We start from the raw sequence: 13,136 nt of genomic DNA on the forward strand, positions 1-13,136 counted from the left end.
CCAGGCTGAGGGACCGAGACACAGAGCTTTTTCGAACGCGATTATTTTTAAGTCCATGTCTTTAAAACCAGGGGCACTCATATCGAATAGAAATCCATGAGGTCGTACCCAATCAATTAGTCGCTCAAAGTCCATGACTCTGGATCGCCTGCCCCACCCTCTGCTTGGAGAGCGACTCTTTTACTTCGTCTTCTTTCAATGCCAAAGGAAAAACAACCGAGGAATCGCCGTGCACACGTTATTCCGCAGCAGCAAGCACGGCACAAGGGGCATGAGAGCGCTAACAGAGCGCTTCTGTAGCATTAACAGAGCACTAACAAAGCGCTTCTGAAGCGCTAACAGAGCGCTACATCACGCGCCAGGAAGCGCCATATGAGCGCTCCTCCGAGCGCTCACGTAGCGCTAACTTAGCTGTCCGCTGTATGTGTGAACCGGCCTTTAGAGTATCGGCACTCTCTTCCCCGACAGTGTTGTGAGCACCGCCATTCTGAGGCTTGTGCAGAGCAGGCGCAACTGCCCATCGTCATGATTCAAAAGTGCGACATCCTCAGCATTAGATTCGGTGTTAGAAAGCTTGCTGTACAGCACTAGAGCGCACGACACTAGAGCGCCGACAGTAGAGCGCCGACAGTAGAGCGCTACGACGTAGCGCGCGCGACACCAGAGCGCCGCGACGTTAGAGCGCGCGACTCGAGAGCGCAGCGACGTTAGCGCGCGCGACTCAAGAGCGCAGCGACATTTGCGCGCGTGTCATTAGAGCGCCCGTCACGAGAGCGCACAACCAGTCCAACACGAGTGGCCCGACCCGACCGACCACTTGTTCGGACATCGCGTGTTTTACCGTTGCATTAAAGGGATACTGAACCAAGGAATTTAGTGTCCATAATAAGTGGCGCACGTTCTTTCCACGAGCCAGCAGCCGCCGGTGTGCGCGAGCACACGCAACAAAAATGACGTCACAAACCTCCATTCGTGGTTGAGATGACAGTGAAATGTATGGGCTTCGGACCAAAGGAGAATAAAGACAAATTTTTCATCTACACAGTGGTGCCTGGTGTAAAAAGTAAGCGATGAATTGGTCTAACAAGCACTTAGCTTTCACTTGTAGAGATGAAAAGCCTATCTTTATTCTCCTTTAGTCCGAAGCCCATGCATTTCACTGTCATCTCAACCGTGAATAGAGGTCTTTGACGTCTTTTTTGTTGAGTGTGATCGCGCACACCGGCGGCTGCTGGCTGGTGGAAGGAACGTGCGCCACTTATTATCGGCACTAAATTCTTTGGTTCAGTATCCCTTTAAAGGGGCGGTGCAACGATATTCAATTGGAATGTTTTTCACTTTACACGAGCTTACTGGCACTAGTGGGACTCAATGATACTCGCAAGCAACGCCACTGTCCAAGAAACTCCTTTGTTGCGCTGTAATTTCGAGGACAAAACCGAGTGTTTTCATTCAATCTCTCCTTCGAAAAACCTGATGACGTAGCTGGGCGGTAGCACTACCGCCCAGTGACGATATTTGAATGCGGCTCATAGATTGGACCCGAGCATGGCGTGGACACTCGATTTGGGCTCGTGATAATCAATAGCTCAAGAAACATTCGGGTAGTGTCGTGTGTCCAATCGCTGCAATGACGACAACAGCCGAACCATAATAGTGTCTGGAACTCGGCGCGTGTCCTGTGCCTTGCCAACCCCAGTGCGTGGCTATGATCAACATTGGCGGAATATAATCGGCTCCAGATCACGGGGCCGCTTGTTCTGGCTGCGAGTTGAGGGGGTGAACTCTGCTCGTTTTTCTTTATTTTTTTTCTGTGACTTCGATTGCGTGTGGTGAAAACGAACGGGTATTTCACAGATCATTAACGTCAGGGACTCGTTCTAAGCGGTATTTGCGCAAAATACAAATATCAGTGCATCGCCCCTTTAAACAAGGACATTGCGAAATGAGTCGACGAACTTTTTGAATGTGACAAACAGGAAGTGTTACAGAAAGCGGACAGCACAAAAAAAAATATATATATATATGTATATATTTGTATATAGCGTTTATTTGCGCAGAAAATAACACTAGGTCAGCTGCAATGTTATTTTCTGCGCAAATAAACGCTACAAAGATATATATGTATATAAAGCTTCATATATACAGGGCGTTTCATGAAAGATGGACAAATTCGATATTGCGAAAACCAAAAAAAGGCTTGTGTCTCCTTGGTCCTTGGCCAGGGGCCTATTTAGGAAAGTTATCGAAGTCCGCCGGCGTGGAGAGAGAGTGCAACCAGCCTCTGCTGCGTCGCACGATGACAGCGCAGCAGAGGTTGGATGCACTATATCTCCACGGGGCGCGGTGCTGCCGGGGCCAAGATGCGCTCCGATAGCAAACCGAAACTTAAAAACCCGTCGAATTTGTACGGTTTTTCAGGAAGCCGTAAAATGCTTCGCGTGCCTTCTATCCTTCTGCAATTTGTTGGTTTAGTGTTTTTCGATGACGCTGAGCAATTTTCTAATTGAGACTATGCCCTTAAACATAATATTAAAAAAGTAAATGAGGCAAAAGAATTAAGAATTTAATTATCTCGAACTTTGATCATTTTCCTCAATAGGCCCCTGGCCAAGGACCAAGCAGACACAAGCCTTTTTTTGTTGCGACGCGTAGTTTTCGCAATATCGAAATTGTCCACCTCTCGTCAAACACCCTGTATATATTTGTAGCGTTTATTTGCGCAGAAAATAACATTTCAGCTGACCTAGCTTCGTTAGTTACTTGATTTTAATTTATAAAGTTAGACACCGACCTCACTCATTTTTATTTTAAATTATTTTAAAACGTTCAAAAGAAAAGAAGCAGCATGGAACGTGCTTCCCCGTTTTGTGGGGTTTTTAAGATCAATTTCGAGAAAGGAGCAAGGGCCAAGTGTCATACGCCAACCATTCATATTGTCACAAATGACAGTTGTACTCAACACTTGATCTGGGAACCTGTGCCGACAATGGAAATGAAATATGCGTCGATGTCAGTGTAGAGGAGGGGTAGAGCGCTGGGGCTTACACCGTGGGCGAGACCGACAGCATCCGATGCGGCCGGGCAGGCACAGTAGCCTCTCAGCTTCCACGAATATTGCGCTTCACACAATCTTGCATCTCAATCAGTCTAGATTCTGCTTGCAAAGCTTCTTCCTTTGAAACCTGTATGGGGTAAGGGACACTGGTCTGCTGTTTAATTCACCATATGCTTTTGAGTCCCTTCTTTCCCTTTCTCTTTCTCCGTCGGTTCGGAAGTCTATTTATTGGCGTGCTTAGATCAATAAATGTTTGCTGCGTTTGAAATTTCGTTGTATTTGTCCGTTTTTTTTTTTATTGTTCGCCATCTCAGGGTCTACAAGATGTCATTTCATTAGCAGCTGGCCTGCAATTTACCACTGCTTACATTTGATCTCTGCCGCTCTATTCAAAATGGGCGCGTAAAGAGGTTCACTGAAAAACCTACGGGTGTGAAGAAAAGCTCACCTACGAAATCTAGCAATCAATATAAATTTAACTTTCGAAACTCGGGTGGAAGTTTCGTTTAGCTTCATATTTAGAACACTCGTGTCCGCACTGTGCGTTCTATTGATGTATCATCAATGGAAGGGTTTTTGATCATGTATGTTCTCGTCCAACCTCAAAAGAATGGCTCGATTTCTAAGAAAAATGCCGCAGACGCAGACGAATTCATAGTTTTGCAGAAAGCGAACATCCAACAGAGTGGTGGAGGCGTCTTCTTTCTAAGCTGTTTACCTCATTCCTTCAAGGTTGAGTTCTAAGAGCGGTAACAATATGACAACCGTGTATATGTTGCCATTTCTCGTCACCCGCATAAAACATACCTCACCAGGCTCAAAAACCAACCCGGCTGACTTCTCTGGGGACGAGGAAGACACATCCTCGTCCTCTGAAAAAAAAAAAAAAAACAACTAATAAACGACTCGGACTTGAGTTAAATAATTAAGCTTGCTCTTTCTCTCTCTTCGCCGGTGCTATGCACGAGGACAGATCCCTGTACCAGCAAGAGTAAAGGTGAAGACGACGCAATAGCTTTCGTAAGGCAGGCAACATGAAATTTCAGAAGGCGCCGGTAGCAGCTGTCAAGGGGACAAAGCCAAATTTTGAGACAAACCGTTTAATACCTTATGATTCAACTAAGCAACGCCCAAACATTTACAAATTGAAGGAATGTGCGACACCGCGTAGGTAGTCCAGCAGACATCTTTCGTCGTATTCGTCGACAAGGTTCTTCAGATTTCTTGCGACGCGGGCGTAGGCGGCGTTGCTGCCTCTCGGAGCCTCTCCACGAAGTGCGTCAGCGAGCTTCTGTTCCGTCAGGCTTTGCTCCTTCTGGAAAGCAGCCACCAGCTTGTAGGTGTCTGGATGATGGAGCCCCAGTGACTTTTGAAAAGCGTTGTGCCAAGACTCAACGTGATTGTTGGTCCGCGGCAGCCCTTCACAGATCCTCTGGTAGCAGTTCCAAAACTCGTGCGGGAATTGTGGCGGTCGGCGTGAACGGCTCCTCCCAAAGCTAGGACCGACGTACACTTTCTCGAAGTACTCCAGCATCTTTTGGAGGCCTTCATCGGTTACTGGAGCATCGTTCTGGAGTTCCTCTAGCCCTACGTGAAAAGAGACAAAACAGAAAGCGTAAATTATTAAAGGCACGAAGTACGTAACGAGGTACCTAATCAGAAACATATGTACACCGAGCCCCATGAAGAGAAAAAAAAATGCTGTTGTTCTCATCATAAAGGTATTATCATAAACGATAAAATAATAAAATGAGGGTACCTCGTTTTATTAGGCCGAACAAAAGCCAGCGCGGGAATCCTGCTCACTTTTTAACGGAAGTCGCTGTCCTCACGATACCTGAGTAAGAAAATTGAGGAGTTAAAATATCCTAGCATTTATTAATATTAAGCAGCATTTACCTGATAATCAGCTGCTCCGCCTGTAGCTGTTGAACAAACGGCTGCTTCAGGTGAAAAAAGCACCCTGTCAATCTGGCTGTTGGAAACACGGAGTGGAACGCTCGCATGGCCGCCACTTCAAAATCCATCATTAGCGTCTCAGGTGCAAGTCCGGGGCAAATTTCGTTCAGTGTCTTGTACACGCGTTCATAGGCCTCCTTGCTCCGTTTGGTCATGAGGCAGTACACTAGAGGCAAAACCTTGCCATGGACAAGCCCGTGGATTGTGTACACCTAAAATAGAGGAGCGGTTGATTTCGACGCAAAGAGAGTGGTACGGTAAAGCTGTGAAAAAAGGAAACCCGTCAAATTATGAGCTTTTTACAGAACAATTTAAACGTGCGACGCACCTGATGAAAGAGCGATGGTGATACATCAAAGGTGCCATCGGCAAACCAGTTTGTATACTGGCTGAGTAGTTGCAGATTCTTGTCTGTGGCGAACAGAAATAGGCGATCACTGTCTCCCGCACCGGAGTCGTACAGCAAAAAAGACTCCCCATCTGGCAATACTTCCAGCCAGGTGGGGAGGGTGATGCCCTCAAGGCGTTGGGGAGCTGGTAGGGGCACTTTCACGGCGCGACGAGCCCTCTGAGCTGAGCTGGTCAGCGCACTTACCGAGGGCAGCTGCAGCCGCTCATAGCCTGAAAATTACGTCGACAATGTACCTCGGTGTGGAACAACTAACTAAAGGCGCAATATTCAAGCTCATTAGGTGAATAGTGATAACTCAATATCAGTGACTTTCGATTCGGCTTGCGCTCAGACATCTCTACTTACTCGTCAGCTTGCTAGTTGCTTCGGCAATCATCATGCGTGGCCGACCATCCGTCGTTTTGGCTTGCTCTTTGACGGCAGCAATCACTTGTCTTGCCCGACAAGCATCAGGGTTCGGAAGTTGGTCCTCGTGGTCACCAGTGGTCTGCGCAAATTAGTCAAAGTATTCGCAATCTCTGGCGAGCATAACTGTGTACAACAAGGAAAAGCGCACAATGAAGGTGAGATGTCATTTATGGCGGTTAGCCCGAGTCGGGTGAACGTCTATAAGCTCGCTTGCTTAAACGCAGTTAATTTGAAAATTTAGAAATGACCAATGGGCAGCTTCAGTAATTAAATAGAATTAAATTAAGGTCCACTTACCTTGACAAGAGTCAACGTACTCTTCCACCCGGCAGTTGTAGCTCGACCACTGCAGCCTTTCTTTGAGCATCTCCATGTCCTCTGTCCACTCCGTGCTGACGATCCAATCGATAGCAATACCCATTGTGTTGTAAAATAGGATGATTCCGTTTTGATGCGGTGATTGCTAGCATTTTGATTACTTCCTCGGAGTTGCAGTTCGCAGTCCTCAAATATTCATTAACATTAGGGATAACTCAAACTATATCTCGATCATGCTTGATAAACCCGAGACTAGAGTGGAAGAAGGGACGGACTTAGTTGAAGAACCAGACAGGAAAATCGACTTCTCAAAATCAGCTACTGCGTTTATTTCCTCAGCTCCTTATATATCGGCAAACGTAACACCAACCAAAACCGTCAAGGCCACCCTTCGTTATACAAAACTAAACGTTGAAAGTAAGGCGAAAAGACCCTTTCCCGGAATATCGAAGAACCCTACGAGACCCAGCACAAACCCTCCCCCCTTCTTTTCCTCCACGAAGCGAACAACAAAGGGAACTGCCCACTTACGGAACTGGCAAACCAAGAACGGTGAGTCATCCAACCTTCAAACAACCAAACCTCCCCAGCTACCCCCGCCTCGACCCAAAGAGGCCCACTGCCCTGTTCTTGGTTAAACTATCAACGCACATGTAAAAAAAAGAAGAAAAAGAAAAAGGAAGACACTTTTTATCGCGTTAGAAACTTGTATTTGCTACCAAGTTGCATCGATGCGCGACTGATACAGTTCCCCATCGAATTAGTTTAACTGCCTCGCCTACCATCCTTTTGATATCGTTGACCTCCTTGTGCAAAACATCCGTTTCCGACCAAAGTGGAGTACAATTGTTGCATTCATCCAGGTATTTAGCAATCTCCGAATGCTGTGCGTTTATTTTTACGTTCCTTTTGTGTTCTGACAGTCAATCATTTATACATCTTGACGTCCGTCCCACGTGTTGAAACCCACAATATAACGGTAACTGATAGATCACTCCATCCCTGAAAGGTACTGACTTGTCTCGGTGGGCCTTCTGGCACCCTTTCTGACTCTCCTGAAAAGGTGTCAGCCGGTTATGTTTGAAGTTTGTACCGAAAGCCAAGTCGACACCAAACAATTTCGCACACTAAATAACCCAATCCCAAAACACCTGTGTCAAAATCCCCGCTACTAATTCCCCGCGTTATCTCCCCCGTCCTCAAAACCCTTTTCTATTATCCCCTTATCCCCTTATTAGTTCCCCTGGCTTTTCCCCGAAGCCTTGGTATTACACCCGTGCCACACGGGCAACGCGAATTCCATTTACAACGAATGACATTTGAGCGGACGGCCAATCAGTGCGCGACACTCCGGGCGTGGCGCATTCCACGCGCGAACGATTGCGAGCTGGTTCGCCGATCACACAAATGTCATTCGCTGTAACCGCTCATTCACACTGCAAGCGGATCCGCGTTCGCAAAGCGGTTGCGAACGCGGTTGTATAAAAATCTAGTGCAATTGCACGCGCACTCGATGACATCAAGTGCCCGTGCAATTGTACTGGATCTTTATACAACCGCGTTCGCAACCGCTTTGCGATCGCGGTTCCGCTTCCAGTGTGAATGAGGGGTAAATGGCATTCAAGGTGCCCGTGTGGCACGGGCAAAACAAGACGAATAAAAAAGGAAAGCTACCGACCCAGCGCGTTAACAAAAAAAATAAAGGTTTCTAAGAAAATAAAGTAGCAGAAAAAGTGAACATTAATGAAGCGCAGCGTGTTAAGGCCGGTTCACACATGCAGCGGAGCGCTAAGTTAGCGCTACGTGAGCGCTCCAAGGAGCGCTCATGTGGCGCTTCCTAGCGCGTGATGTAGCGCTCGGTTAGCGCTTCAGTAGCGCTCTGTTAGCGCTTCAGAAGCGCTTTGTTAGCGCGACAGAAGCGCTTTGTTAGCGCTCTCACGCTCCTTATGTCGTGCTTGCTGTTGTGGAATAGCGCGTGTACGGCGATTCCTTTGTTGTTATTTTTCCTTTGGCATTGAAAGAAGAGGAAGTAAAAGAGCCGCTCTCTAAGCACAGGGTGGGGCAGGCGATCCAGAGTCATGGACTTTGAGCGACTAATTGATTGGGTACGACCTCATCGATTTCTATTCGATATGCGTGACCCTGGTTTCAAAGACACGCAGTTAAAAATAACCGCTTTCGAGAGACCTCTGTGTCTCTGTCCCGCAGCCTAGGAACAATGTTCACCGGGTACCCGTCGGTATCTCGGTGGCGAAAGATTTCGCGCACCCAGAAGGCTCTTCTGGGCGTTAAGCCGTCCACACACATATGCACTAATCGCGTATCTAGACGTCACATTTCTATTTCAGCATCCCACATGTCCGCTATGGTGCTGCTGATGCACACCCAACCACAGGAACCGGAACCGCAGTGCACGCGCTAATCCGCAGCACCGCGGTACAAGAAGCGCTAACACGGCGCTACTGAAGCGCTACTGGAGCGCTAACAAGGCGCTGCAGAAGCGCTAATCGCGCGCTATGTTAGAACTAAGTCACGCGCTAGGAAGCGCCACATGAGCGCTCACTTAGCGCTAACTTAGCGCTCCGCTAAATGTGTGAACAGGCCTTTAATCTACACAAAAGGCCTCGAGAATCTTGGATGAGTTCTGGGAGCAACGATAGCACTGCCATCTTGGATGTTGAGGTCAAAGAGTCGAGGTCAATGTGCAGGAAACGGTGGTCGAATATTAGCAGACATGCGCGAGTGATTTAACATTATGCACGAGTGAATAACAAATGTAAAAAAAAATAAGTATTTCGCAGTAGATAAAATTGAAGGTTTTAAAATAAAACTCCTAATTTTAGTAATAACCGATGGAAAATTACAAGTTGAAATGACCATGCATAAAACATTCCGTGCGCCGAAAAGTCAAAGCGCCAACGTGTAGTACACTGAAAAAGCATACCGATCCGTGAAACGAAATGTCTGTGCACCGCAGAACACAAAACCGAACCGTCCGCAGGTGCATAGCGGGGAATTGGCATGGGAATATTGACACTCGGTGCATGCGAGACGGGGATTTCGAAAACGAGGATTTCGACACTCGGGTAAAATGACACGGGGCATTTGGGGCGGGGGAAATGATATCGGGGGAATCGTTCTACAACCGCTTTGAGCTTATGAGAAATCCCGTAGATATAAGAAATGACCGGAAAATGACGTCTTGTTCTTTTAAGAGCGCAGCTCTTGGTACGTTTACACCTGAAAAGAAATCCGCTGCCGCGGGAGCGGATCCGCTGCCGCGGGAGCGGATCCGCTCCCGGTGGTGGCGGCGACGAGCGGGTTGTGTTTACATCTATTTCCTTCGAGCGGCGGCGGCGGCGCCGGCTGCGGCAGCTGTTCTCGGAAAATCCCGTCCAAAATGACGAGAAGGCGCGAGTGTTCCCATCTCGACTGTCTCTCCCAGACTATGGTGGCTAGAGAGTTGGGTGTGTCGAGCGGCGGCCGGCGCGCGGCACCAAAAGGAAATCTGTCGCCAGGAGGCGCCTCGGAAGCCCTGTATGCTATCCGACCGCGGCGTCAGCGGCACTTTGGCTGCGCTGGGGCCGAAATGCGCTGCGTGCGGACCTTTTTTCGGCCACTTGTCGGCTGTGTTTTTTTACAAAATTAATTGGTGTGGCATAATGAAAGTTTGATAAACCTGGATTCGATAGTCGACCCGATTTTGGAGCCTCGACGAAGGTAAATCCGCACTTGAAGTCGTTCTCTTCTCACCGCAACGCTCTCGGAGTAATATAAAAAATGGGGCAATTTATTTTTTTTTCTCTCGTGTACTATGTTTTCAAGATACGTGAAACGTCCGCCGAGGTATCAGCAGCCGTGACGAAATTTCGCGTTTCAAGCCGCTGTGTTACGTCTATCAAATGAATCGACACTGAACGGCTCAGGCCTTTTAACATTAAAATATGTGTGAGGACGCTGGATACTTCTGGAGCAATTCCCCTGTGATTCAAGAGCAGACATGGCTGGCGAGAAACAACGCGAAAATTTGTCATGGCACAAAGCAAACAATGCATTTTTGGCACTTTACATGTTTATGCAACGTGGAAAACTAGCAATGAAATACAAAATCGATTTTAAAAGAGAGTGAGCGAAGTAACATATTATACATCATAGGCTGTTTATTTATAACAAAATCGGCGGATGTTTATCGGCGTTTATTTATTTCACCAATACCGGTGCTTTTTGGTGAATTTTCTCATGCAGACGCTAAAAACGGGGATCATCGGGGGGCGGGGGGGGGGGGGGGGGGGGGGGGGGGGGAAGGGGGCAGAGATTGCGAATGTAAACCTCCGCTGAAGACGAAAAACATTCCAAATTTTATTTACGTCTTTTACACAACCTCTTTCACACAGGATTGTTGTTGTATATGCATGCATACATTCCTAGGCTCGTGTCTGTCACTGACGCCCGCTCCTTCCTGTTGACGACGCGAAAGGTCAGCTTCATTAAAGTCGTGTTAAAAAGTGCATGCAACCAGCTTAAAGGGATGCCAAACCGAAATTTGGATTTCAGATAATGAGGCCGCAGACAGCGTTGGGTAAAATACATCTAAAAGATACTTCAGGTAATTAAAGTACAAAGTAAATGAGACGTGATGTACTTTAAGTAAATTTGTATGAAATACACTGGGAACAACGTACTTGAAGTAAAGAACTATAAGTACAATGTACTTTCAATGTAGAGTACAAGTATTTTAACACAATCTTTTATGATGCTCTTTGATTCCCCTATACAGTGTTTTTTTTTTTTTTTTTTAATTGGTATGCATTGCCGAGGGGTAATCAAGAGAGCAATGCCTCAAAAACAGCGGCAAATATTTGATAAAATCAAGTGGCCATGGTCTTTTTTTTTTTTCAGGAATGGAGTTAGATTTAGAAGACCCTCTTCTGAATTTGGCACCCTTTGCACTGGATTGTAGCACCCAAGGGGGTTAAATGTAATAGGGCAGAGCATGACGTCAGCCCCATAGCTCTCATAGAAAAATGTCCTCTCCTTAATAAAAAAAAAATGCGTGTCCAAGCGAGCTGGTGATAATTAATCATAACGTGACACCTGAGATTTGGGTGCGAAAAAAATTAAGGAACTTTCAAATAGAAGGAAAAGACAAAAGAGAATGTCTTAAAGCATTGTGACGTCCTCCTCTGTTGTCTTTTACTTCGACTTGAAAATTTAATTTTTTTCGCACCACAGTCTCAGGTGCTACATTATGATTATTTTGCTCTCCTGATATCTTAAACCTCGTTGCTTGCGCTGACCGACAGAGAAGTAGCGAGAGTTTAAAAAGCTACGGGAACGCCGCCCCCAAAACAAACGGAGCGATGCGTCGTCTGCTCACGTTTCTGGTGAGAGTAGAATATTCCTCCTAGTATTTCTTCGGAGTTGACAAAGCGTCATTTCGTAATACAAATTTAACAAAACCAAATTCGGGGAATGTGCTTTGAAGTCGGGAATTGTACTTTCCTCGGAAAGTAGCAGAAAAAAAAGTGCAGTACATACTCAGAGAACGTACTTCAAGTAAAGTACGATTTTCCTAAATCTAATTTAAGTAGTAATTTAAGTGCAATGTACTTAAGTGCATTGTGCTTTAAGTACGATGTACTTAAAGTATGCACTTCCCAACGCTGGCCGCAGACGTGTTCAGCAGGACGCTACGAGCCCCAAAACATCACTTATACAGCGATATATCGAACGGATCGAGCGATACTTTAGAGAAGTATCGCTTGTTGTACCGCTCGTCGAAGCGAAGTGCGCACATCACAGAGTTTTCCTGAAGATGCGTGTCTCCCCTTGAAATATTCCTGTCCCACTGAGAGAAGAGGACTGGGCCCTTCGGGACGGTGAACAACGTGTGTTTTTCTTTTGCAGACCTCTAGCCTGTCGTGCATCCTGGAACTGCTTTTTCTTTACGGCGGAGGTTCACGGGGCAATGTCCGTGGTCTCCGCGTGTCACCTGACTGACGGGCATGCAGGAACGGTTGAAATAAATTCACACGAGCGCTAAAGAACAGATGAAAGCGGGCGTGAACTCGTCGCTACCCGCCTTGCCGCACGGAAATCAGTGCGCCAGCTGCGCGCGCCTAGCATACAGGCTGATTAGAGCGCCCCTGACGGTGATTTTCTAAACCGGCCGCGGCGATGCATGGGAGAGCCGGCGCGCTCGACACACCCAACTCTCTAGCCACCCTACCCAGACGGTGCTCCCGGAAGAACGCCTACTCATGACGTAGGCAGCGTCGCGCTGCGGAAGAATGTCACTTCCGGTCAGCGAAACGCCTCGTTCGGCGGCAGAAATAGATCCCGGACCTATACGGCTCGCCGCCGCGTTTTCCGCCCAGCGTTTCGCCCCAGCGGCAAAAGCTCGGCACATTCGCTGGCGGATCCGCAAGTGTAAACGTACCATTAGGTTGTGCCCGTCTCCGGTTTGAGCAACGTCAGCGTCGCCGTCGGCGTAACCGCGCGGTGCATTATGGGAAACGTCCCATAATGCAACGCGTGGGACCGTCATGACGTCACTCGTCAGCCTCGTGACGTCACTCGCGACGTCACGAGGGTCATTGGTGACGTCACGAGGGCGACGCTTCGGCATCCTACCAAAACGTCACCGCGGTGCATTATGGGACGTTTCCCATAATTCACCGCGCGGGAGGGAGGAGGAGGAGAAGAGTGTACAGATGAGGCATATCGTACCCTCCCCTTTTCCTCCTCAAGAGCTCCGCTCTAATTCGGCACTACTGGGAGTTGTGAACATCTTTCATTTTTTACTTCGGAGCTCATTCCTGTGTTACAGTTCCATTTGTCTTTTTAGGAACTCGTTTTCATAACCGGAATCTCCTAACATTTCCCACTGTCTTTTGACGGCTTGCGCAATGAAGAGCACACATGATTTCTCCATGGCGTTCCTGATTAGTGATTTCACAACACCTGCTTTCACCGACTTAG

The 13,136-nt window shown here is 47.4% G+C and overlaps 1 pseudogene; it reads right to left on the bottom strand.

Moving 5' to 3' along the window:
- Positions 1–4,357: 4,357 nt before the first annotated feature.
- On the bottom strand, positions 4,358–6,258 carry LOC8025413 (annotated as a pseudogene).
- Positions 6,259–13,136: the final 6,878 nt, after the last annotated feature.

The sequence above is a fragment of the Ixodes scapularis genome, unplaced genomic scaffold (genome assembly GCF_016920785.2).
Source record: "Ixodes scapularis isolate PalLabHiFi unplaced genomic scaffold, ASM1692078v2 PGA_scaffold8__174_contigs__length_109621045, whole genome shotgun sequence".
Taxonomy (NCBI): Eukaryota; Metazoa; Arthropoda; class Arachnida; order Ixodida; family Ixodidae; genus Ixodes; species Ixodes scapularis.